Genomic DNA, 26,348 nt, shown 5'->3' with positions numbered 1-26,348 from the left:
AGCTTAAGGGCTGGACTTGCCTGACTCAAGAGTCCAAGCAACGGACTGCACTAGCCTCAGAGACTACCTTAATCCCCAGGATAGAGACAAGCCTCAACTGTACATTTCTATGTATCCTGCTTGGTCTCATCTGTCCCAAGCAATGACTTGCCTAACTTCAGAGCTCAGTCTACAGCCTTGCCCAATTGCAGGACTCACATAATGATACCATCTAGCCTGAGAACACACTCTGCAACCCAGACAGATCAGAGGTAATCACAGTGTCCATCAACAGTCCCACCTGATTGCAGAGCCTACCTAGTGGTCTTGTCAGACAGTGGAGCCCAGTCAGCTGCCCCACCTGAACTCAGAGTGAAAGTGGCAGCCCAGCCAACTAGAGAACCTAATAGTAACTTCCGTCTAACCAAGGTCATTACTAGCTGGCCTATCTAGAATCACAAGCTGGACTAAATAGTAAAGGCCTATCCTTGCCAAGGAACACTGACAAAGGCCAGAATAAATAGCTGTCTCCTCAAATGTGCAGATGCCAACACAAGGACACAAAAATTATAAAGAACCAGGGAATTGCCTGGGTGCAGTGGCTCACGCCTAGCACTTTGGAAGGCCAAGGCAGGTGGATCACTTGAGGTCAGGAGTTCAAAAGCAGCCTGTCCAACACAGTAAAACCTCATCTCTACTAAAAATGCAAAAAAAATAGCTGGGCATGGTGATGGACGCCTGTAATTCCAGCTACTTGGGAGGCTGAGACAGGAGAATCACTTGAACCTGGGAGGCAGAAGTTTCAGTGAGCCGAGATCACACCATTGCACTCCAGCCTGGGCAACAGAGTGAGATTCTGTCTTAAAAAAAAAAAAAAAAAAAAGAACTGGGGAATTATGACATCATCAAAAGAAACTGAGAACTCCAATAATAGACCCTAAAGAAATGAAGATCTATGAAATGACTGTCAAAGAATTCAGAATAATCCTCTTAAAGAAATTCAGTGACCTATGAGAATATACGGATAGAAAATTAAATGAAATTTTAAAACAATATACAAACAAAATGAGAACTTTTATAAAGAAATAGAAACAGTTTTATAAAATAGAAATTCTAAAGATGAAGAATACAATGACTGAAAAATTTAATAAAAGGCTTCGATCACAGACTTAATCAGAAGAAAGAATCAGTGAGCTCAAAGAAAGAACATCTAAAAGTGTCCAGTCAGAGGAATAAAAAGAAAAAAAGAATTTAAAAGAATGAAGAAAGCCTATGGGAATTATAAGACACCATCAGGAAAACTAAGAATCACATAAAAGTTAAGGAAGAAGAAGAGAGAGGAAAGGGGGAAGAAATAAAATTTAAGAAAATAATGGCTGAAAGCAGCTCATATTTGGGGATAGATACCAACATTCAGGTACAGGAAGTTCAGAGCTCTCCAATCAAATTCAGCCCAAAGACGGCTGGGCACTGTGGTTCACGCCTATAATCCCAGCACTTAGGGAGGCTGAGGTGGGTGGATCTCTTGGGGCCAGGAGTTCGAGACCATCCTGGCCAACATGGGGAAACCCCATCTCTACTAAAAATACAAAAATTAGCTGGATGTGGTGGTGCATGCCTGTGGTCTCAGCTACTTGAGCGGCTGAGGCATGGGAATCACTTGAACTCAGGAGGTAGAGGTTGCAGTGAGCCAACCTTATGCACTTCACTCCAGCCCAGGCAACAAAGCAAGATTCCATCTCAAAAAAAAAAAAAAAAAATTCAACCCAAAGGGGAGTTTAGAAAGACACATAATAATCAAACTATCAAAATTAAAAGACAAAGAAAAATCCTGACAACAGCAAGACATAATAAGCACATTTACATATAAAGGAATTCTAATACAACTATCAGTAGATTTCTCAGGAGAAATCCTGCAGGCCAGGAGGAAGTGAAATAATATGTTTAAAGTACTGAAGGAAAAAATAACACTGCCAACCAAGAACTCTTTACCAGGCAAAGCTGTCCTTCAGAAATAAGGGAGAAATAAAAACTTTCCCAAACAAACAAAAGTTAAGGGAGTTCATAACCGCCAGGCCCACCTTACAGAAAATGCTTAAGGGAATTCTTTACACTGAAATGAGAAGCCACACTAATTAATAACATAAAACATATGAAAGCACAAAACTCAATGATATAAGTAATACAGAGACATATTCAGAATACCCTAGGGCTGTAATTGTGGTGCATATAGCAATTTTAACTCTAGTATGAGGGTTAAGAAACAAAGCTATTAAAAAACAACTATAGCTAAAATAAATTGTTAAGGGATAAAAATTACAAAATGATGTAAATTTTGATATCAGATATATAAAACATGGAGAGGGAGTAAAAGTGCATTGTTTTGTAGGCTCAAAATTAACTTGTTATCTGCTTGAAATAGCCTGTTATAAGTGTAAGATGTTTTCAGTAAGCTTCATGGTAACCACAAGGCAAAGATATATACTACATGTAAAAAACATAAATAGAAATAATTCAAAGCATACCACTACAAAAAATTGCCAAATGACAACAAAAGACAGCCAGAGAGGAAGGAAGAAACAAATTATCTACAAACAACCAGAAGACAAATTACAAAATGACAGTAGTAAGTCCTTAGCTATCAATCATTACTCTGAATATAAGTAGATTAAATTTTCCAGTAAAAAGATATAGAGTGCCTGAATGAATTTACTTAAAGACCCAATTATGTGCTGTCTAAAAGAGACTCACCTCAGTTTTTAGAACATACATAACTAAAAGTGAAGAAATGGAAAAAGATGGTCCATGCAAATGGAAACCAAAAGAGAGCCAACTTGGCTATAGAGATATCAGACAAAACAGACAGTAAGCCAAAAACTGTAAAAGGAGATAAAGAAGGTCATTATATAATTATTTAGTAAAGGTCAATTCACCAAAATAATATAAAAAATTGTAAATATATTTGCACCCAACATTGGAGCACTTAAATATATAAAGCAAACATTAAAAGATCTGCAGGAGGCCAGGCACGGTGGCTCAAGCCTGTAATCCCAGCACTTTAGGAGGCCGAGACGGGCGGATCACGAGGTCAGGAGATCAAGACCATCCTGGCTAACACGGTGAAACCCCGTCTCTACTAAAAAATACAAAAAACTAGCTGAGCTAGGTGGCGGGCGCCTGTAGTCCCAGCTACTCGGGAGGCTGAGGTGGGAGAATGGCGTAAACCCGGGAGGCGGAGCTTGCAGTGAGCTAAGATCCGGCCACTGCACTCTGGCCCGGGCGACACAGCGAGACTCTGTCTCAAAAAAAAAAAAAAAAAAGATCTGAAGGAAGAAATAGATTCCAACACAATAAAAGCAGGGGACTTTAGTACTCTGCTTTTGACAATGAATAAATCTTCCAAAGAGAAAAATCAATAAAGAAATATTGTACTGGAACTATACTTTAGTCCACATGAACCTAACAGACATATATACACAATATTCCATCTAACAGCAACAGAATACACATTCTTCTCACATGCACATGAAATATTTTCCAGGATAGATTACATGTCACAAAACAAGTCTGAACAAATTTAAAAGGACTAAAATAATATTAAGTATCTTTTCTGATGACAACGGTATGAAACTAGAAATCAAGAACAGGAGAAATCTTGGAAAATTGGCAAATACCTGAAAATTAAACATTACCCTGAATAATCAAAGGGTCAAAGAAGAACTCAAAAGGGAAATTTTAAAAATGTCTGACATAAGTGTATGTTCTAGATCCAAGGAGAAAGAACTGGAAAAGTTGCTGCCAGAGAAAGGATACAGGACTGAAGCAAATCTCCCTTTAGGGAGAAGGGAAGAGGTTCACAACTCAAGTATATAAAGAGGTCAGTGTTTCTGGGGTAAAGACATTATCCTTTTCCAGAACTGCAGGGAAGAAGAGGAAAGGGATGGGATAGGCATCTGTTAAAATGGTAGTAGGAGCAGCTTGGGAAGATGGCACCTGAAATTAATTTATCTGAGGGGGCTTGGAGTGAGATAGCATGACCGTTCAGTAAGAAAAGAACAGTGCTCATGCATACTAAAAAAAAAAAAAAAAAAAAAAAAAAAAAAGTCTTCAGACAAATGAAAATGAAAATATAACATACCAAAACTTATAGGATGCAGCAAAAGCAGTTCTAAAAGGGAAATTTTTAGCAAAAAAAAGTCTTCATTGAAAAATAAGAAAGATCTCAAATAAGTAACCTAATTATACACCTCAAGAAACTAGAAAAAGAAGAATTAAGCCCAAAGTTAGCAGAAGGGAGGAAATAAAGATCAGAGCAGAAATAAATGAAATAGAGAGTATAAAAACAATAGACATCATCAACAACCATAAGAGTTGGATTTTTGACAAGATAAACAAAATGGACAAGCCCTTATCTAGACTGAGAAAAAAGAGAGAAGAACTCACATAAAATTAGAAATGAAAAAGGAGACATTACAAGTGATATCATAGAAATACAAAGGATCATAAGAGATTACTATGAACAATTATAAGCCAACAAATTGGATAACCTAGAAGAAATTAATAAATTCCTAGACACATACAACCCCCACAAGACTGAATCCAGAAACAGAAAATCTGAATGGATCAAAATGAGTAAAAAGACTGGGTCAGTAATAAAAGTTCTCCCACCAAACAAAAGACCAGGACCTGATGGCTTCACTGCTGAATTCTATCATACATTTAAAGAAGAACAATACCAATCTTTCTCAAGCTCTTCTTTTAACAATTGAAGAGAGGGGAATAGTTCCAAGCTCTTTTTACAAGTGCAGTATTACCCTGACCTTACCAAAGCCAGACAAAGACTTTAGAAGACAAGAAAATTATAGGCCTATATCCATTATGAATATAGATGCAAAAATCCTAAATAAAATAATACCAAACTGAACTCAAAATTACATTAAAAGGAGTATTCACCATGATCAAGTGGGATTTATCCCCAGGATGTAAGAATTAACATATGTAAATCAATAAAAGTGATACATCACATTAACAATGAACAAAAACCAACACTATGTTGAATAGCAGTGGTGAGAGAGGGCATCCCTGTCTTGTGCCAGTTTTCAAAGGGAATGCTTCCAGTTTTTGCCCATTCAGGATGATATTGGCTGTGGGTTTGTCATAAATAACTCTTATTATTTTGAGATACGTTCCATCAATACCGAATTTATTGAGAGTTTTTAGCATGAAGGGCTGTTGAATTTTGTCAGTGGCCTTTTCTGTATCTATTGAGATAATCATGTGGTTCTTGTCTTTGGTTCTGTTTATATGCTGGATTACGTTTATTGATTTGCGTATGTTGAATCAGCCTTGCATCCCAGGGATGAAGCCCACTTGATCATGGTGGATAAGCTTTTTGATGTGTCACTGGATTCGGTGTGCCAGTAATTTATTGAGGATATTTGCATCGATGTTCATCAGGGATATTGGTCTAAAATTCTCTTTTTTTGTTGTATCTCTGTCAGGCTTTGGTATCAGGATGATGTTGGCCTCATAAAATGAGTTAGGGAGGATTCCCTCTTTTTCTATTGATTGGAATAGTTTCAGAAGGAATGGTACCAACTCCTCCTTGTACCTCTGGTAGAATTCAGCTGTGAATCCATCTGGTCCCGGACTTTTTTTGGTTGGTAGGCTATTAATTATTGCCTCAATTTCAGAGCCTGCTATTGGTCTATTCAGAGATTCAACTTCTTTCTGGTTTAGTCCTGGGAGCATGTAAGTGTCCAGGAAATTATCCATTTCTTCTAGGTTTTCTAGTTTATTTATGTAGAGGTGTTTATAGTATTCCCTGATGGTAGTTTGTATTTCTGTGGGGTCGGTGGTGATATCCCCTTTATCATTTTTTATTGCGTCTATTTGATTCTTCTCTCTTTTCTTCTTTATCAGTCTTACTAGCAGTCTATCAATTTTGTTGATCTTTTCAAAAAACCAGCTCCTGAATTCATTGATTTTTTTGAAGGGTTTTTTGTGTCTCTATCTCCTTCAGTTCTGCTCTGATCTTAGTTATTTCTTGCCTTCTGCTAGCTTTTGAATGTGTTTGCTCTTGCTTCTCTAGTTCTTTTAATTGTGATGCTGGGGTGTCGATTTTAGATCTTTCCTGATTTATCTTGTGGGCATTTAGTCCTATAAATTTCCCTCTCCACACTGCTTTAAATGTGTTCCAGAGATTCTGGTATGTTGTATCTTTGTTCTTATTGGTTTCAAAGAACATCTTTATTTCTGCTTTCATTTTGTTATGTACCCAGTAGTCTTTCAGGAGCAGGTTGTTCAGTTTCCATGTAGTTCAGCAGTTTTGATTGAGTTTCTTAGTCCTGAGTTCTAGTTTGATTGCACTGTGGTCGGAGAGACAGTTTGTTATAATTTCTGTTCTTTTACATTTGCTGAGGAGTGGTTTACTTCCAACTATGTGGTCAATTTTGGAATAAGTGTGATGTGGTACTGAGAAGAATGTATATTCTGTTGATTTGGGGTGCAGAGCTCTGTAGATGTCTATTAGGTCCACTTGGAGCAGAGTTGAGTTCAATTCCTGGATACCCTTTTTGACTTTCTGTCTCGTTGATCCATCTAATGTTGACAGTGGGGTGTTAAAGTCTCCCATTATTATTGTATGGGAGTCCAAGTCTCTGTGTAAGTCTCTAAGGACTTGCTTTATGAATCTGGGTGCTCCTGTATTGGGTGCATATATATTTAGGAGAGTTAGCTCTTCCTGATGAATTGATCCCTTTACCATTATGTAATGGCCTTCTTTGTCTCTTTTGATCTTTGATGGTTTAAAGTCTGTTTTATCAGAGACTGGGATTGGCTAGGGCAATCAGGCAAGAGAAAGAAATAAAGGGTATTCAGTTAGGAAAAGAAGAAGTCAAATGGTCCCTGTTTGCAGATGACATGATTGTATATTTCGAAAACCCCACTGTCTCAGCCCAAAATCTCCTTAAGCTGATAAGCAATTTCAGCAAAGTCTCAGGATACAAAATCAATGTGCAAAAATCACAAGCATTCTTATACACCACTAACAGACAGACAGAGAGCCAAATCATGAATGAACTCCCATTCACAATAGCTTCAAAGAGAATAAAATACCTAGGAATCCAACTTACAAGGGATGTAAAGGACCTCTTCAAGGAGAACTACAAACCACTGCTCAGTGAAATAGAAGAGGACACAAACAAATGGAAGAACATACCATGCTCATGGATAGGAAGAATCAATATTGTGAAAATGTCCATACTGCCCAAGGTTATTTATAGATTCAATGCTATCCCCATTAAGCTACCAATGACTTTCTTCACAGAATTGGAAAAAACTGCTTTAAAGTTCGTATGGAACCAAAAAAGAACCTGCATTGCCAAGACAACCCTAAGCCAAAAGAGCAAAGCTGGAAGCATCATGCTACCTGACTTAAAACTATACTACAAGGCTACAGTAACCAAAACAGCATGGTACTGGTACCAAAACAGAGATATAGATGAATGGAACAGAAGAGAGCCCTCAGAAATAATACCACGCATCTACAGCCATCTGATCTTTGACAAACATGACAAAAACAAGAAATGGGGAAAGGACTCCCTATTTAATCAATGGTGCTGGGAAAACTGGCTAGCCATAAGTAGAAAGCTGAAACTGGATCCTTTCCTTATACCTTATATGAAAATTAATTCAAGATGGATTAGAGACTTCGATGTTAGACCTAATACCATAAAAACCCTAGAAGAAAACCTAGGTAATACCATTCAGGACATAGGCATGGGCAAGGACTTCATGTCTAAAACACCAAAAGCAATGGCAACAAAAGCCAAAATTGACAAATGGGATCTAATTAAACTAAAGAGCTTCTGCACAGCAAAAGAAACTACCATCAGAGTGAACAGGCAACCTACAGAATGGGAGAACATTTTTGCAATCTACTCATCTGACAAAGGGCTAATATCCAGAACCTATAAAGAACTCAATCAAATTTACAAGAAAAAAACAAACAACCCCATCAAAAAGTGGGCAAATGGTATGAACAGACACTTCTCAAAAGAAGACATTCATACAGCCAATAGACATAGGAAAAAATGCTCATCATCACTCGCCATCAGAGAAATGCAAATCAAAACCACAATGAGGTACCATCTCACACCAGTTAGAATGGCAATAATTTAAAAATCAGGAAACAACAGGTACTGGAGAGGATGTGCAGAAATAGGAACACTTTTACACTGCTGGTGGGACTGTAAACTAGTTCAACCATTGTGGAAAACAGTGTGGCGATTCCTCAAGGATCTAGAACTAGAAATATCATTTGACCCAGCCATCCCATTACTGGGGATATACCCAAAGGATTATAAGTCATGCTGCTGTAAAGACACATGCACACATATGTTTATTGCAGCACTATTCAAAATAGGAAAGACTTGGAATCAACCCAAATGTCCATCCGTGACAGACTGGATTAAGAAAATGTAGCACATATACAACATGGAATACTATGCAGCCATAAAAAAGGATGAGTTTGTGTCCTTTGTAGGGACATGGATGCAGCTGGAAACCATCATTCTCAGCAAACTATCGCAAGAACAGAAAACCAAATACCGCATGTTCTCACTCACAGGTGGGAACTGAAAATGAGATCACTTGGACACAGGAAGGGGAACATCACACCCCCGGTCCTATTTTGGGGAGGGGGAGGGGGGCAGGATAGCATTAGGACATATACCTAATGTAAATGATGAGTTAATGGGTGCAGCTCACCAACATGGTACATGTATACATATGTAACAAACCTGCAAGTTGTGCACATGTACCCTAGAACTTAAAGTATAATTTAAAAATAAATGAACAAAAACCAAGTGATCATCCCATTAGATGCAGCAAAAAGTATTTGACAAAATTCAACATCTTTCCATGATTAAAAACTTTCACCAAATTAGGTATAGAAGGACTATATCTCAACATAATAAAGGTATATATGAGAAGCCCACAACTAACATTATACTCAATAGTAAAAGAGGAAATACTCATTTCCTCTAAGATCTGAAACAAGACAAGGATGTCTACTTTCACCACTTCCATTCAGTGTAGTAGTAAAAGTCCTACCAGAGTAACTAGTTAAGAGAAATAAATAAAAGTCATCTAAATAGGAAAGAAATAAGTGAAATTAGCACTGTGTGCTTATGACATGATCTTACACATAGAAAACCCTATAGACTCCACCAAAAAACTGTTAGAACTGATAAATGAATACAGTAAAGTTTCAGAATACAAAATCAACATGCAAAAATCAGTAGTGTTTCTATACAATAACAACTAAATTTATAAAAAGGAAATTAAGTGGACAATCTCATTTACAATAGCTCCAAAATAAATAAATAAATAAAATACTTAGGAGTAAATTTAATCAAGGGTATGAAAGATCTATACACTGAAAACTATAAAATGTTGATGAAATAAATTGCAGAAAACACAAATAAATTGAAAGACATCCTGTGTTCATAGATTAGAATAATTAATATTGTTAAAAACATTCATACTACCCAAAAAGATCTACAGATTCAATGCAGTTCCTATGAAATTCTATTATTATTTTTCATAGAAATAGAAAAACAACTTTAAAATTCATATGGAACCACAAAATACCTGAATAGCTAAGACACTCATGAGCAAAAATAATAAAGTTGGACTATCACACCACTTCATTTCAAACTATGCTACAAAGCTGTAGTAACTAAATCAGCATAATATTGGGCGGAGGGGGAAGACACATCATCCAATGGAACAGAATAGGGAACCCAGATATCAACCACACATGTGTGGCCAGTTGATTTTCAATAAAGCTGCCAAGAATACACAATGGAAAAAGGATAGTCTCTTCAACATATGATGCTGGAAAAACTGGGTATTCACATGCAGAAGAATGAAAATAGCCCTTTATCCCACTCCATATATAAAAAATCAACTTGAAATGAACTAAAGACTTAACAAGAACAGAAACTGTAGAAGTATGGGGAAACTATACAACATTGGTCAGGGCAATGATTTTTTGGATTTAACGTCAAAAGCACAGATAACAAAAACAAAAACAGGCAAATGGGTTTGCATCCAGCTAAAAAGCTCTCCACAGCAATGGAAACAATTACCAATTGTTTCCTACAGAGGCAACCTAAAGATTGGGAAAAATATTTGCAAGTCATATATCCAATAAGGGGTTAATATCCAAAATATGTAAGGAACTCAAACAACTCAATAGCAAGAAAACAAAAAACGCAATTTAAAAAATGGGCAAGAGACCTGAATAGACATTTCTCAAAAGAAGACATACAAATGGCCAACAGTTATATATTTTTTAATGCTCAACATGATCATTCATTAGAGAAATGCAAATGATAATGAAATATCATCTCACACCTGTTAGAATGGCTATTGTCAAAAAAAGACAAAAGATAACAAGTGTTAGTAAGGATGTAGAAAATACCGTACACTGTAAAAGGGAATGTAAATTAGTACAGCAGTCCTCCCTTATCCATAGTTTCACTCTCCATACTCTAACTTATATGCTGTACAGTATGATATTTTGAGAAAGACCACACTCATATAATTTTTATTATAGTACATCATTGTAATTGTTCTATTTTATCATTTGTTGTTAATTTCTTACTTTGCCTAACTTGTAAGGTAAATTTTATCATAGGTATATATGTATAGGAAAAAACATAGTATTTTTAGGCAGGGAAAAAATACTAGAGAACCCATATAGGATTCAGTACTATCTGTGATTTCAGGCATCCATTGAGTGCCTACTCAATGGGGACTACTATATAACCATCACGGAAAACTGTATGGAGTTTCCTCAGAAAACTAAAAGGATTGCCATATGATCTGGCAATCCCACTTTCGGGTATTTACCCAAAAGATTTGAAATTGGTTTGTAAAGGAGATGTCTGCACTTACATTCTCATTGCAGCACTATTCACAATAGGTAAGTTACGGAATCAACTTAAGTGTCCATCAACAGATGAACTGATAAAGCAAATGTGGCATGTTTATACAATTGAATATTATTCAGCCTTGAAAAGGAAATTTTGTCATTTACAACAACATAAATTGAAATGGAGAGCAGTATGCTAAGTGAAATAAGTGGGCAGAGAAAGACAAATAATGCATGTTCTCACTTATATGTAGACTCTAAAACATTGAACTCATAGAAGCAGAGAGTAGAATGTGATTACAAATGCAAGGGCATGGGGGAATGGGTAGATGATTGCCAAAGATTACAAAATCTCAGTTAGACATGAGGAATTTTTTTTAGTTCTGTTGTGCAGCATGGTGAATATAGTTAATAATAGAGTATCATACATTTTAAAATTGCTAAGAGAGTAAATTTCAATTGTTCTCACCATAAAAAATTGTTAAATATTTGAGGTGATGGATATATTAACCAGCTTGATTTAATTATTTTACATTGTGTACATATCTCATAACATCACTTTGTATCCCATAAATGTATATAATTATAAATTGTCAATTTATAATTTTTTAAGTCTATTTAAGACAAATACAGTTAAGCATCCCCAAAATTAGGGACTTGAGGCTCTACTCCATCACGATCAGTTGCCCAGCTAGAAAACATGGATGATAATTACCTACAGCCATGGCTATTTGAAGATGAATTTCAAATGCATCAGGAAAATAAAGGAATCTATGTTAGTTCCTATAACTTAGTTAGGCATGAGGAGGTTATTGCAGCAGCCCAGGACAAAAAAGAAAAAAAAATTTACAGGACAAGCATCCAGGTAATGCAAGGAGACCTAGTTCAGAAAGTTAGCATGGTAAGTGGGGTATAGTAACCTCTAAATCTGACAGATGAGCGATGATGAGTGGGTTAAACATAGAGTAGGAACCACTGTCCTCACTCTGCAAAGATCTAAGTAAATAGGCAGGAAAGCAGGTAGGTTCTAGCAGTAGGTCTGAGATATCTGTAAGATGTTCAAGTAGAGATACCAAGTAGATGCATCTGTGGATCTGGAGCTCAGTTGAGAGGTCTGGGCTATTGGTAGGGCTTTTTTAATATACTAGGTGATTGTAATATGCAGACAACATAGGGGTTTAGTAAATGAGGAGATTCCGGCAAAGGAGAACTAGAAAGAACAACCTTATAAGGGGAATGAGCATGCATTGAGGGGGTCACAGGAAAAAGAGAGTGTGTCAAGAAGGAGAAGGCCCCACTGTGTCAAATTCTCCTCAGAAGTTAAATAAGAGGCCAGGTGCAGTGGCTCATACCTATAATCCCAACACTTTGGGAGGCCAAGGCAGGAGGATTGCTTGAGGCCAGGAATACTAGACTAGTCTGAGGAACATAGCAAGACCCCATCTGAAAGAAAGAAAGAGAGAGAGAGACAGAGAGACAGAGAGAAACGGAAGGAAAGAAGGAAGGAAGGAAGTGAGGGAGGGAGGGAGTGAGGGAAGGAGTGAGAAGGGAAGAGAGAGAGAGAGAAAGGAGACAGAGTCTTACTCTGTCTCCCAGGCTGGAGTGCAGTGACATGATCATGGCTCACTACAGCCTCAACCTCCCCAGGTTCAAGGCATCCTTATGCCTCAGCCTCCCAGGTGGCTGGGGCTACAGGCATGCACCACCATGCCCGGCTAATTTTTGTATTTTTTTGTAGAGACAGGGTTTCATCATGTTGCCCAGGCTCAACATTTTTTTTAATTAGCTGGGAGTGGTGCATGTCTATAGTCCCAGCTACTTGGGAGGCTGAAGTATGAGGATTGCTTGAGCCCAAACGGTCAAGACTGCAGTGAGCTATGATCACACCACTGCACTTCAATCTGGGCAAAAGGCTGAGATCTTGTCTCTAAAAGGTAAAAATAAAATAAAACAAGTTAAATAAGATGAGAATGGAGAAATGGTTACTGGATTTGGAAATATGGTAGTTGTTGGTAACTCAGGCAGTTTCAGTCCTGGCTTTAAAGGATCTGGAGTGCTGGGAAGGTTATCCAGAGATCTTCTTAATGACCAAACCTGGGCTGCAAGTTTGACTTGATACCAAGACCTCTGTGTAGTCCAACTAAGCTCCAATCCTAACTAAGCTCAGATTTGGTACCAGATCTGGGAGTAGGGCAGAGGGTGTCTCCTCAAATATGAGAGAAGACAGAAAAAACAAGGAACTATGCAAGTGAACAGGCTTAGAAGAGCACACATAAAAACTGGCATCACTGCTGATCAGTTTTCCATGAGAATGGAATTGAAACAAAATCATTCAATCCAAAATAGTATGTATGGATTCGTTTATTAATTCAACAAATATTGCAAGCTCTGAGTAACTGACAGAATAGAGTCAATTTCCCAGATACAGCAAATAAAAATACAGGATGCCTAATTAAACTTGAATTTCAGATAAAGAAGGACTTTTTTTAGTATTTTGAACATACACTAACATTTTTTATTGTGTATCTGCATTCAAAGTTAACTGAGTGTCCTGTATTTCATTGGGCAATCCTAGAGTAGAGGGATGGAAAGACACACACTCTCTCTTTCATCATGGACCTTAGTAAATTAACATAATTAGTTTCCAGTGAATTTGAATTTTCCCAGTGCTCCAGGGCATATGGAACTTTGTAACAATGGAGAACACAATAAGTGGATCCTGAGACATTAGTGAGCAGGTACGCAGGTCACCCAGCCAGGAAGGGATACTCACAACCAGCCTTATCTCAAATAGCCTTTGACATTTCCTCTTGGTATTAATTCTATTTTCTTATTTTCTGTATTCTTGATGTTCTGGCATCTGGTGTCTGGCTGCTTGCGCAGGGACTATCCTCTCAGGGTTAGCTAATTCCTAGAGACAACAAGCAACTTGCCTGCAAGTGTGCTTTTCATTTGCAAATTCACCAAACACACAGCACATAATTTAAAACTGATTGATTAGCAGCAGGCTATCAGCTTCTCTGAGACTAACGAGCTTTCTCTTTGGGACGGTTTGCTGTAAGGTTGTGGTTCTTAATGTGCTATCCCCAGACCAGCAACATCAGTATCCCCTCAAAGAACTTGTTAGAAATGCACACTCTTCACCCGACCCTAGACCTACTGAGTTAGAAACTCTGAGAATGGGGCCCAGCCATCTGTGCTTTAACAACACTCCAGGTGATTCTGATGCATGCTAAAGTTTGAAAACATTGCCTAAAATGTGCTTAGGTCATATACTAAGGATATTTACACTTGCACTCTTATCCCACAATACCTGGGAACTTTGTTTTTTAACTGACTTCCTGCATTCACTCTAAGAGGAAAGTCTTAGCCTGTTCAGCTGCTATAACAAAATATCATAAATTAGATGGCTTATAAACAACAGAAATTTTTTTCTTACAGTTCTGGAGGCTGGAAAGTCCAAGATCAAGGTTCCAGCATATTCAGTGTCTGCTAAGGGTCAGCTTCCTGGCTCATTTTTGCTCTCTCCTCACATGGAGGAAGGAGAAGGGGTGAACGAGCTCTCAGGGGCCTCTTTTGTAAGGGCACTAATCCCACTAGTGAGGGTTCTATGACCTCGGAAGTTAGGATTTCAACACATGAATTGGAGGGGAACACAAACATTCAGACCACAGTAAGGGATTGTCTAGGGAAATCATAGGGATGGTGGTAGAGAGAGAGTTACTATGCCTTGTGTTCTAGAATATCTATAACAAACTCATTACTCTGTCAGTATTCAAAGACCTCCTATGGTGCCTAGAGCTCAAATCAATAAAATCCCACAAAATAAACAAAACACCAACAGTAAAAATGCCATTCTCGCATCTTAATTCGGGAAAGCCATGATATATTCAAAAATTTAAAATCAGATTCCTGTATTCTTAATCAGGGGGGTTTCTCCTTTTAAGCCTATTCATTGCCATGCCTCTAACTTTGACCCAAATATAGCTACTTTCTCTCAAGACTTTGAGCTTCTGAGAACAGCAACCAGGACTTGTTTTTCTTTGAACCTTTGCACCAAAAACGTGCCTGACTCATAACTGGTGCTCAGTAAGTGACTCTCAAACCTAATTGCACCCACCAGTCACCAGTTCACACAGATGTTCCACAGTCTGTTGTAAATCAAACCATGAAATTAGCATTATTTAAACCCACATTTACCTTTGGTTACTTTCTATCCCTGGGGAAGGAAGTTACTGTAGAATTCACAATATAACTTGGGAGAAGACTATTTCTTCATAAGACACAAGTAAAGTTCTGGCCAAAAATCTTGATTTATTGGGCACTGCTAGAATCTGATCACTACATATTTATAGCAGTAACTAAAGATAAGTGCATTCAGGAAAGTGCTACTGAAATGTGTTTCCTTCATTTCCTTGACAGCAAAAGGAAGCAATGAATGCTTTAAATCACAGAAAATATTTAGAATATGAAAGACAAATGGAAGTCACATCTTCTTCAACCTACACAACAGCGAGTATTTTACAAGGTTCACCAAGAGTTTGTGGGAAACTTTGATCTCTCTTCTCTGCTTCTAGAAGAATCCATGAAAGCCATGTTTGTTTACCAGACTCGGACAGGGAGTCATCATTAAAGAGGAAAATTTGGTAACAAATGGATAGCCATTGCTTAAAAACACGTTCATTCTTCATACCTCTGTCATTGTTCAAAGACCTAAAAGGTATTTTGAAAGAACCTAGCCCCAAGTCGACTCTGTTCCCCTACTTCATCCTCACTCCAACCCTTGAAACCATGAATGTTAAAAGAAAACAACTTCATTCTGAGTTATACTCCTTTTAATATTTTTATGACAAAAAATTCAAGCAGTATAGAATTATATAAGAAGAAAACCCAGGACCCATCACCGTCAGTTCCTACATTCTAAGAATAATCACTATGCACAGTTAGAATACATCCCTCCAAATTTTTTCTACATATTTACATTGTGTATATTACATTTTCATATACTGTACAGTCATATGCACATTTTTTAAATGCTATTATATTCACATCTATATCATTCTTTTTCCTCTCCCACATCAACTACTCACTAAGTCAGACTTTAGACCACCTAGACTTCCTTTTTAAAATCCTTGTAAAATATTGTTTTGAAGAACTAAAACAAAAGATAAAACATATATGAACACTCATGAAAATTTCTAATGAAGAAGTATATGAAATAAAAAGAAACTATTTTCCTTCAACCATCTTTCCCATGCCCCTCAGAAGTAACTACTGTTAATGGTTTGAGGGGTATCCTTCGGTCCTTTTTGCGTATTCCTAGGCATTTTCAACATAAATTGGATCATACTGGAACTTGCTTTTTCCATTTAATAATACGTCTTACAGATTTTTCTACTATAATACATACAGAACCACGTTCCTTTCATCTCTATATTGTAATCCAAAGGAAGTATGTACTACAATTTAACCATTTTGGCTGTTTCTAATATTTTACTCATACAAATAGTCTTCTGTAAGCCATTTAAAATAAATACTCATCTATATTTATTTTTGTCCACATATGTATGTGGGTGTCAGTGTATGAGTTGTTCTGTAGGATAAGTTTGTTAAGTGGATTTTAAATCTTAATAGGCCTGGTCTAATTGAACTGCAAAAAGGATATGTACCAGTTTACAGTTCTATAAACTATATACGAGATTCCTATTTCCCCCAAACTGTCAACATCTGATAGACATTTGATAGACACCCAATTGCTGCTTCTAATTTACATCTCTCCAGAGTCGTTAGTTTGTAAGAGTTATTATGTCAGTTCTTTGTATCACAAAAAGAATCCTCTGGAGATTTTTGTTGAGATTTTAAAGCTTACTTTGTACAGAATAAGTATCTGTGTGGTGTTCTCATCTAAAAATATATGTCTCTTCTTTTATTTGTGTCTGAATTTTTATCCTCGTAGAAAGTTTTATCATTTTCTTCATATAAGCCTTATATATTCCCTCTCCAGTTATATTTTAATATTATTTTAAGATATTTTTTAGGATGTTTTGTTGTTTTAAGTAGGTTTTTCACCACTCATTTAATTACTGTTAAAATATAAGAGTATCATCAGTTTATATGCATTATTCTCAATCTGGACACCTTCCTGAATTCCCTCTATTAATCCTAATAATTTTCAATTGATAGTCTGGGGTTTTCTTAGCTACATAATTGGCTCATATATAAGTAATTATAGTTTTCTCTCTTTCTTATTACTTTATTTTTCCATTCATTGCATTGGTTAGAAAAACGTTGAATTCTTGCCTCATTCTGAACTTTAATAGGAATGCTTCTAATATGTCATTATTAAGTGTATAACCGATTATAGGTTTCTTATATAGTCCTTTTTCCAAGTTAAGAAACCTGTCTTCTACTCTTAGATTACTGAGTGTTTGTTTCAATGGGAATGGGAGTTGGATTTTACCAAATGCTCATTTTATGTCCATTGGGATGATCTCATGGGAGAAAACACAGTGAATTACATCAAGAGGTTTTCTAATAGTGAAACCTTCTTACATTCCTGGGATATGTTTGCACTGGCTTCTGACTCAATGCAGATGTCAGTGCAGGGTGAACTTGAAAAGAAAGGAAACCTGGAGAAAATTCTTCTCCCCCTGCTTAGGAAAACACACTCCTCAGGACATGATAAAGGACAGTCTTCAATTAGCTTACCTAAGCTATAGTGATTCTCCCAGCTCCATGTCCTCCAGTAACACTGAATAACATAATTCATGGGCCTCATTTACTATCAGTGCTGTCTAAGGGAAAATGGGAAATGGTAAAGCCAGTGGAAAACTTATACCAACAGAAATCATATCCTAGGAAAGAAACCACCCAGTTACAACACTGCTTGCACAGTTGTCTTCAGTACTGTGACTAGCACCTGTGAAATCCTATACCCAGAAACATTCTACCCCATTTTACTCCCAGTCAGATCTCTTCTCAGAACCAAACTCCCAGTGGACTTAGATCAAATTTGAACTGTAAGAAATCAAAATGTAAACTAGTAATAAAGGATGCCTTTCTTTTTCTTTTTTGTAAAAATTCCAAGGGTACAAATGCAGTTGTTACATAGATATATTGTGTAGTGGTGAAGTCTAGTTTTTAGTGTAACCATCATCCAAATAACATACATTATGCCCATTAAGTAAATTCTCATTCAAGGATGCTTTTAATTTCAAGATGTGATGGGATCAGAGAAATGTCAGCAGAAAAATAATCCTAGCATACTTTTTTTTTTTGAGACAGGGTCTCACTCTGTTGCCCAGGCTAGAGTGCAATGGTGTGATCACAGCTCACTGCAGCCTTGACCTCCCAGGACCAAGAGATCCTCCCACCTCAGCCTCCCAAGTAGCTGGAAATATAGGCATGCACCACCATACTCAGTTAATTTTTTAAATTTTTTTGTAGAGACAAGGTCTTACTCTGTTGCCCAGGCTGGTCTTGAACCCCTGGCCTCAAGCAGTCCTCCTGTCTCAATCTCCCAAAGTTCTAGGATTATAGGCATGAGCCACCATACCTGGCCACATACTTCTTCTTAAAGCCAAAGAGATGAGACACCATGGGATCAACAATGCTGGGATAGCTTGGGTTAAAGTTGCCATCTTCAGCAAATAAAAATAAAGGATGCTCCCTGAAATTTGAATTGCCCCATGCCAAATTTGACACATACTTATACTGTAAAAAAAATTATATGTTCCTCATCTAAAATTCAAGTTTAGCTGAGTGTCCCATATACCTTAGCTTGGGCTCCAAGTTAACTTGCCTTTATTTCTGGCCTGGCCCCACCTCTTAGTAGGTGTGTGACCCCAACATGTTAGGAATTACTCTAAATTCAGATTCCTTAATGGTAAAATGAGTTATTTTGAGGATTAAATGACTTAAAGCATGTAAAATGCTCATTACATAGAAAACAATAAGTGATAGGCAAAACTTAGCGTTTAAGTAACAGTTACACTAGGGATTTCAGGGAAGTACAGAACAGAGTAGTGAACTGGGAAATAAGGAGACATAGGTTTTTATGCCTGAATGTTTTCAACTAGCTGTGTGCCCATAAGCAAGTCCCTTACCTTCCCTGTTTCTCAATTTTCTTATCTATAAAATAAGGAGGTTGAATTTGATGGTCTCCTTTCACTCTCAAGAGTTTCTGATTCCAAGCCCCCCTATTGCTTGAACTTTGAAGAAATATATAAAAGTATGTCAATCCCCCTTAAGTAAATTATTTCTGTGGAGCAGTGTATGATTAATATCTTTTCAATACTATTGAGAGTAAAAGTATGCTGAGTTGAGATTTTAGTAGCATTTGTTTTGAGGAATACAGGTGCAATTGGTCATACTTACTCTCAGACAACAGTCCATGTGGTTTCATGGTTTCACCTAAAGTTATAAATCAGTTCCCGGAGCCAGAGCCCAATTCCTGAGCCAACCTTAAATGTGAGTTACGGTATCTTCAGCTTTAACAAAATAAGCAATATGGTGTCTTTGTTGTCACGATATGGTGGTTTATGACAGACAGAGGAATAAGTTGTGGAGTCTCCAAATAAATATGTGCAACATGCCTTTCAAACTAAACAAATAACATACATAAATTTCATTTTAATTTCATTGGGGGTTAGTTTTTTTGTTTTTTTCTCTATAAACCACTAAGAAAACTTTTGATTTTTTTATGGTGGTTGTGGAAACTGTTGTCTAATTGGCCAAGAGGAAATATCAGCCCATATTCCATTAGAGTCATTTAAACTGTATTCATCTGATTTCCAGAACTATAAAACCATCTTTCCATATATTATGACTATAGAGCAAGCCAAACTCAAGCACGCAATGTCTCAATCAAAATTTTTATTGTTGAAAATTCCACTCTTTTGGGGGAGATCATGTAATATTAGCACATAAAGGAAACAGTGATCTAGTTTGACTTCCTTGTTTTACAAATGAGCGAACTCAAGTTCAAAAGAGTTAGATGAATGAAGAGTAAGATGCTTCTTTAGCTCAAAAAGCAGCGATGCTATCTTTTCTCTGATGTTCCCTTTATTCTGAAGTCCTCTGATCAACAAGTAAAGTGAAAACACGATGGATAAAATAATTTGGAAGCCCTTTTGAGGGTACCAGCAAGAGTTTCTGCTGATGTACCTCAGAAATCCATGAAACCTCTGAGTAGCTACTTTATGCAGAGTACTATATTAAGCACTGGGATGTTACTCATGAATAAGATAAGGCCCTGCCCTTGAGAAGATATTTCTTCTTCCTGTTAACTGAAAACTTGACAAGCCAAACCACCTGTCCATTTCACATCCACAGCAATCATGACATGAATCCAAAGGGTATTGTATCAGGTACCAGAGTTCATGTGAAATGATTGGAAACAGCTTTCAAAAGACATTATTTGAAATCCTATTCCTGAAAGCTCAGCTTACTATTTTAAGAGTTTCTCCTGACATTTTTATAATTTATGTTACAGGCATGTTTCCAGGTAGCATGGCATAGTGGAAAGAAACATGGGTTCTAATCCTAGATCTGCCACTAACAAACTGGGTTGCCTAAAATAAGTGACTAATCTTCTCTGACTCCCAGTTTTCCCATAGTATAACAATGCAGAGCTTGATCAACAGGAGCCAAAGTCTCCTCTGAGATATAACATTCTAAGATGCTGCTTAGGGTGCAGTACATACAATCAGCACAAGGCACCAGATGAGGGGGAGGAATAAAGGGAGTGTGGAGTAGGGCTAAGAATAAAACTAGCCAACTCTGATGCTCCAAGCTTGGGCACTTGGGGGATGACACATAATTCCTTCCGAGTCTCATCCCAGAAGTGAATCCAACAATGGAAGAATATTCTTAAGACTAACCAAGTATCTCTACTGCCATGCAGGATCACAGAAGTAACTAGGTCCTTATTAACTGACACAGTTTTGTAAGATTACTCTTTTGGGAAAAAAACCCACTCTACTTCTCATTTCTGCTCCTAGCCAAGTGTGCTGAGCTCCCACATCCCATCTACTTCTTTTAGTTGGATTTCTGAGGCTGTCCCCACAGTTTCAAAGATTTACTTTGACCAAATCAGAAGAAACACTGTTCCTAAGCATCAGGCAAAACTACCCTGGGTTATAATAAATCTACCATTTTGGAAGGGGATCCTTTACCAGAACATTTTCTTCTTTGCATTATTATTCCAGGAATTCACGTGATTTTGTCAGCTCTCACATTGCCCATACCAACAAGTCCTTTGCATCCAACTTCAAGCAACCAAACAACAAAGCTCATTGTGTCAATGTGCTGCCGACTCTGCAAGAGTGAGACAGTCACACCTCAAAATGAGAAGCCTGGACTATTCACAGTAGCCAAGATGTGGAATCAGCCTAAGTGTCCACCAATGGATGAATGGATAAAGAAAACGTGGTTCTTACACATGATGGAGTACTACTCAGCCACAGAAAAGAATGAAATCCTGTCATTTGCAGCAACATGGGTGAACCTGGAGTACATCATGTTAAGTGAAATGCCAGGCACAGAAAGACAAATACTGCATGACCTCACTCATAGGTGGAATCAAAAAAAGTTGATCCCATAGAAGTAGAGAGCAGAATGATGGTTACCAGAGGCTAGGAGCAAGAGGGTATGGGAAGAGATTGGTCAATGGGTACAAAATTATAGTTAGGTAGGAGGAATAAGTCTGGTGTTCTCCTGCACAGTACAATGACTTTAATTAACAATATTATATTGAGTATTTCAAATTAGCTAAAAGAGAGAATTTTGAATGTTCTCACTACAAAGAAATGATAAATGTGTGAAACAATGAATATGCTAAATACCCTGATTTGGCCATCATGCAATGTATCCATGTACCAAAACATCACACTGTATACCGTCAGAAATATGTATAATTATTAGGCATCGATTAAATACAAAATTTGACCTGCCATGGTGACTCACACCTATAACCCCAGCACTTTGGGAGGCCAAGGCTAAAGAATTGCTGAGGCTGGGAGTTTGAGACCAGTCTGCAGAACATAACAAGACCCTGTCTCTTCAAAAAATTTAAAAATTAGCCAGTCATAGTCCAGATGCCCATAGTTCTAGCTACTTGGGAGGCTGAGCCAGGATATTGCTTGAGCCCAGGAGTTTGAGGTTACAGTGATTTAGATTGAACCACTGTACTCCAACATAGGCAACAGAGAGACCTTATCTCTAAAAATACAAATATATATATATATACACACACACACACACACACACACAAACACACACACACACATACATAAATCTTTTTTTAAAGATAAGGAGGCTGGATATCCTCTTGGTTGTTTTCAGACCCAGGTTAGGAAACCCTGCTGATGGGGGCTAGTTTTCTATGCTTCATACTGAATTTCATCCTCAAAAACTATTGCTTGGCATCAATATTAGGCCATTGACATTTCTTGCCAAAGGGAAAAAAAACCTCAAACATCACTGTGATGTTACACATACAAAGTGCTATGCAAATGTCAAGTGAATTCTTTGCCACAAGATTTACGGTCACTTTTCTTAGTTATTGGACTCAGAGGCAGGAGAGCTAGACAAGCATTAGCCTTGAGGTCAGAGAACTGGGTCAAGCCCAGCTCTGAAAGCAAGTAGCTGCGTGACTTTGGGTGAGTCACTTCAACTCCTGAGCCTAAGTTAACAACTGGGCTACACAATCATTAAGGACACCCTCTCCCTCCCCTGCCCTGTTGTCTTAAGATCCCATATTATTTTCTCTCTGGCCAGTAAATTACCTGCTTTGGAAGATGCATTAGCTCTCTTAGGCCGCTGGGGTACAATTTAACGCATTCCTGATGCAATAAATCAGCAGTCCTCCTTTCCCTTTGCATTAGCCTTGCGTTTTTTACATCACTCTGGCCATGGAGGATTACAAAAGAACAGGTGCCTCGAGTGTTAACAGCAGGGCGAAACCTAGAGCTGGGACCTCTCACCAGTTCCAGGTGAATTGGAATCCTGATTCCGAGCCTTATTCATTTGCAAAGCAAGAACTGACTAGGAACCTCTGTGAAGTAATGAAAAACTACTCAACACCCAAACAGGAATAGGAATATGTGGTGACTTGGATCTATACTCAGAGCTATCCCATTCCATTAATATTCATTCATTCATTCATTCATTCATTCTTTCCCCCATGCTCAGGACTGGCTATATAATTTTTGGAACCCAGTGCAAAATGAAAACGCCAGACTCCTTATTCAAAAAAAGAAAAGAAAGAGAGAAAGGGCCATTAAAATTTCTGAAAGAAAATGTTTTCCTGTTTTACACAATCTTTCTCTTGACCTGTCATGGTGTTTCTTTACGTGCTATTTAAAGTCATGCTCCCTCAGGCCCTGGGATACCTGCAGGGAGAGTTCAAACCCTCACAGGTTCGAGGGCGACTTGGCACATGTATGGCCCCCTGGCTGCCAGTTTCTCCTTCCTCCAGCCCAAGACAGGAAAATCAAGCCAGGAACTGCTACCCCAATACATGATACATGAGCAACCTCCAAGGATATTGCAACTTCTGCACCAGGATGCAAGAGGCTAGGCCTCGTCAAGTCACCTGTGAAATGCACTATGGTGCTGCCAGCCCCAGGCAGGAATGGCCAATGCTATGCCTGGCCCCAAGATGCCATATAGCCCATGCATCTTACCCCAACCTCCCTGGCACTCACTCATACCCAGGATCCCACTGGGGCAGAGGGCAGCAGCAGTTACCAGCTAGAGGAAGGAAGAGGGAAAGACACGGGGAGACTGGGTAGTGCCTGGGCCTCCAAGAGGCAGGGAGCAGGCAGCCAAGATTCACTTTGGGGGAGACAGGACCACAGGTGAGCCAAGGATTCAACACCTTACCACAGGCTCCATTGTCCCATCAGCTGTACTTACAAACATAAATTCAAAAGTAAAATTAAGAATTTCCAGACTATGACAACAGAGCATCAAACCTCAAGCATGGGGTCCTTCATTTGCTATAAGCTCCACAGACTGATCCTGCTGCTGCATGTAGAGCCTGAAGCCCAGATTCTCTCACATGCCCATGCACATGGTCCCTCTGCCTTCCATAATGTCCCTTCCCACCTCATCAGCCTGACAAACTCCTAATTATCCTTCAAAACCCATTAGGGCATTACCTCTCCTGTAAAGTCTTTCCTGCCTGCTCTTCCCTGGGCTCTGATTGCACTCTCCCTTATATCCCATGCATTATCTTGGCAAACTTCTAAATATCTTATTATTAAACTTTATTTGCATTTATTTATTTCAGTCTGTCTTTCCCATGAGCCTATAAGATATTCATTTTTATATCCCCAAAGCATCATAGGTATTCAGGTTTTAGTACTTGCTAGCCTTTGCAACAAAAAGATCCTGGATTGACTTGGTCACTGCTTAGCCTGTAGGCATCTGCTGATGAAGTCTGTGGCCAAAGAGCTTGTGATCCCCTCTCTCGGCTCCATCAAGCCTGGCAAGTCCTTTTGACTGAATTGGCCCTCTTTCAGCATCCCTAGCACAGCATATCCATCTGAGGTCTTCATACAACTCCCATTTGATTTCTGGTTCCAGGAGCTGTCCTGTAGCCCTTCATTTCAGCTTTGCCAATTATGGGATATCTTTTCTGATAGTGCTGACTGCTAGGCATATCAACACCATGCCACTCATGTACCTTCAAAAGCATGGGGGACTTTCTGGATACTTCCATATGACACAGGAGCCAAAACAGACTCCAGAAAGCCAACTCAAGCCAAGGCCACCACAAAGCACAACCCAAGGGTACAGAGCACTCCTGGCAACGTCTATGTGAGGGGTTGTGGAGTTGTGCAGTGCACAATCTGCATAGCTGTATGCAGTAACCCTTACTCAGGGCTTCCTCTGCCTCATGTCACCACAGTGACAAATTTCTTGGATACGCAGAGCATCCTTCAAGTCTGTTTCCTGCAAAACATCTTCCTTCCACTTTCCTCTCTGTGTATCTAATATTTCCTTTCTTCAGGATTTTGACCTTGATTGGCAACAGGGGAGTTAGTGTAGCACCATAATCCAAGTGACTGAATACTTTTCTGCTTTCACCTCCCTCTGTTTTCCTTCTCCTTCCCACGGGCCACCATGGAGCCAAGGACAAGCTTTTTATTTCTTCCAATCTGACTGGAGTCCCCCTACATGCCTCCTATTTCTTCATGAAGACGCTAAGCCTTAAGGGTGAAGGGGCAGTCATACAAAGGAAGTCTCCAGTCTCCAAACTTAGATCTTGATATGTGAACGAGGAAATTGAGAAATTCCTTCTCTAACAATGCCTATTTAAGGACATTGTTTTGCTCTAGGTATAAAATCTTGCTTCGTGTGTCAAAAGCTGACTGCTGAAGGGTTCCCTAATGAGTAAAGGTAAACAGCAGATTCCATGGCCAGACTGCCTGGGCTTATGGTGTAACTACAAAGTAGGACTTTGTGGGGCTCTGCTGAGGATTGAGTTAACATATACAAAGAACAGAGACCAGGATCTGGCCACTAGCATGCACTATAAAGGGCTGGCAATGATTACTGGCCCCCTTTTGTCATAGCAACCCTGCTGTAACTTCTCAGTCCTCTCTGAAGCAAATAGATATCTCTGGAAGAATAGATGGAAGTCACACCCAAAGCTGTGCAACAGAGAAAATGGGATTTTCAAATAGTGTTCTGTTACCCACATTATCTTATTTAATATTCAAAACATTAAAAGGCAATGGTAGGATGGCATAATGGAATGGTCAAGAACACAGGCATCTAATCTCACATAACAGAGTTACTCCTCATACGAAAATTAATTCAAGATGGATTAGAGACTTCAATGTTAGACCTAATACCATAAAAACTCTAGAAGAAAACCTAGGCAATATCATTCAGGACATAGGCATGGGCAAGGACTTCATGTCTAAAACACCAAAAGCAATGGCAACAAAAGCCAAAATTGACAAATGGGATCTAATTAAACTAAAGAGCTTCTGCACAGCAAAAGAAACTACCATCAGAGTGAACAGGCAACCTACAGAATGGGAGAACATTTTTGCAATCTACTCGTCTGACAAAGGGCTGATATCCAGAATCTACAAAGAACTCAAACACATTTACAAGAAAAAAACAAACCCCATCAAAAAGTGGGCAAAGGATATGAACAGACATTTCTCAAAAGAAGACATTTATACAGCCAACAGACACATGAAAAAGTGCTCGTCATCACTGGCCATCAGAGAAATGTAAATCAAAACCACAATGAGATAGCATCTCACACCAGTTAGAATAGCAATCATTAAAAAGTCAGGAAACAACAGGTGCTGGAGAGGATGTGGAGAAATAGGAACACTTTTATACTGTTGGTGGAATTGTAAACTAGTTCAACCATTATGGAAAACAGTATGGCGATTCCTCA

This window comes from Trachypithecus francoisi, unplaced genomic scaffold (genome assembly GCF_009764315.1).
Source record: "Trachypithecus francoisi isolate TF-2019V2 unplaced genomic scaffold, Tfra_2.0 Lachesis_group16, whole genome shotgun sequence".
Taxonomy (NCBI): Eukaryota; Metazoa; Chordata; class Mammalia; order Primates; family Cercopithecidae; genus Trachypithecus; species Trachypithecus francoisi.
Note: the sequence above shows the minus strand (reverse complement) of the source record.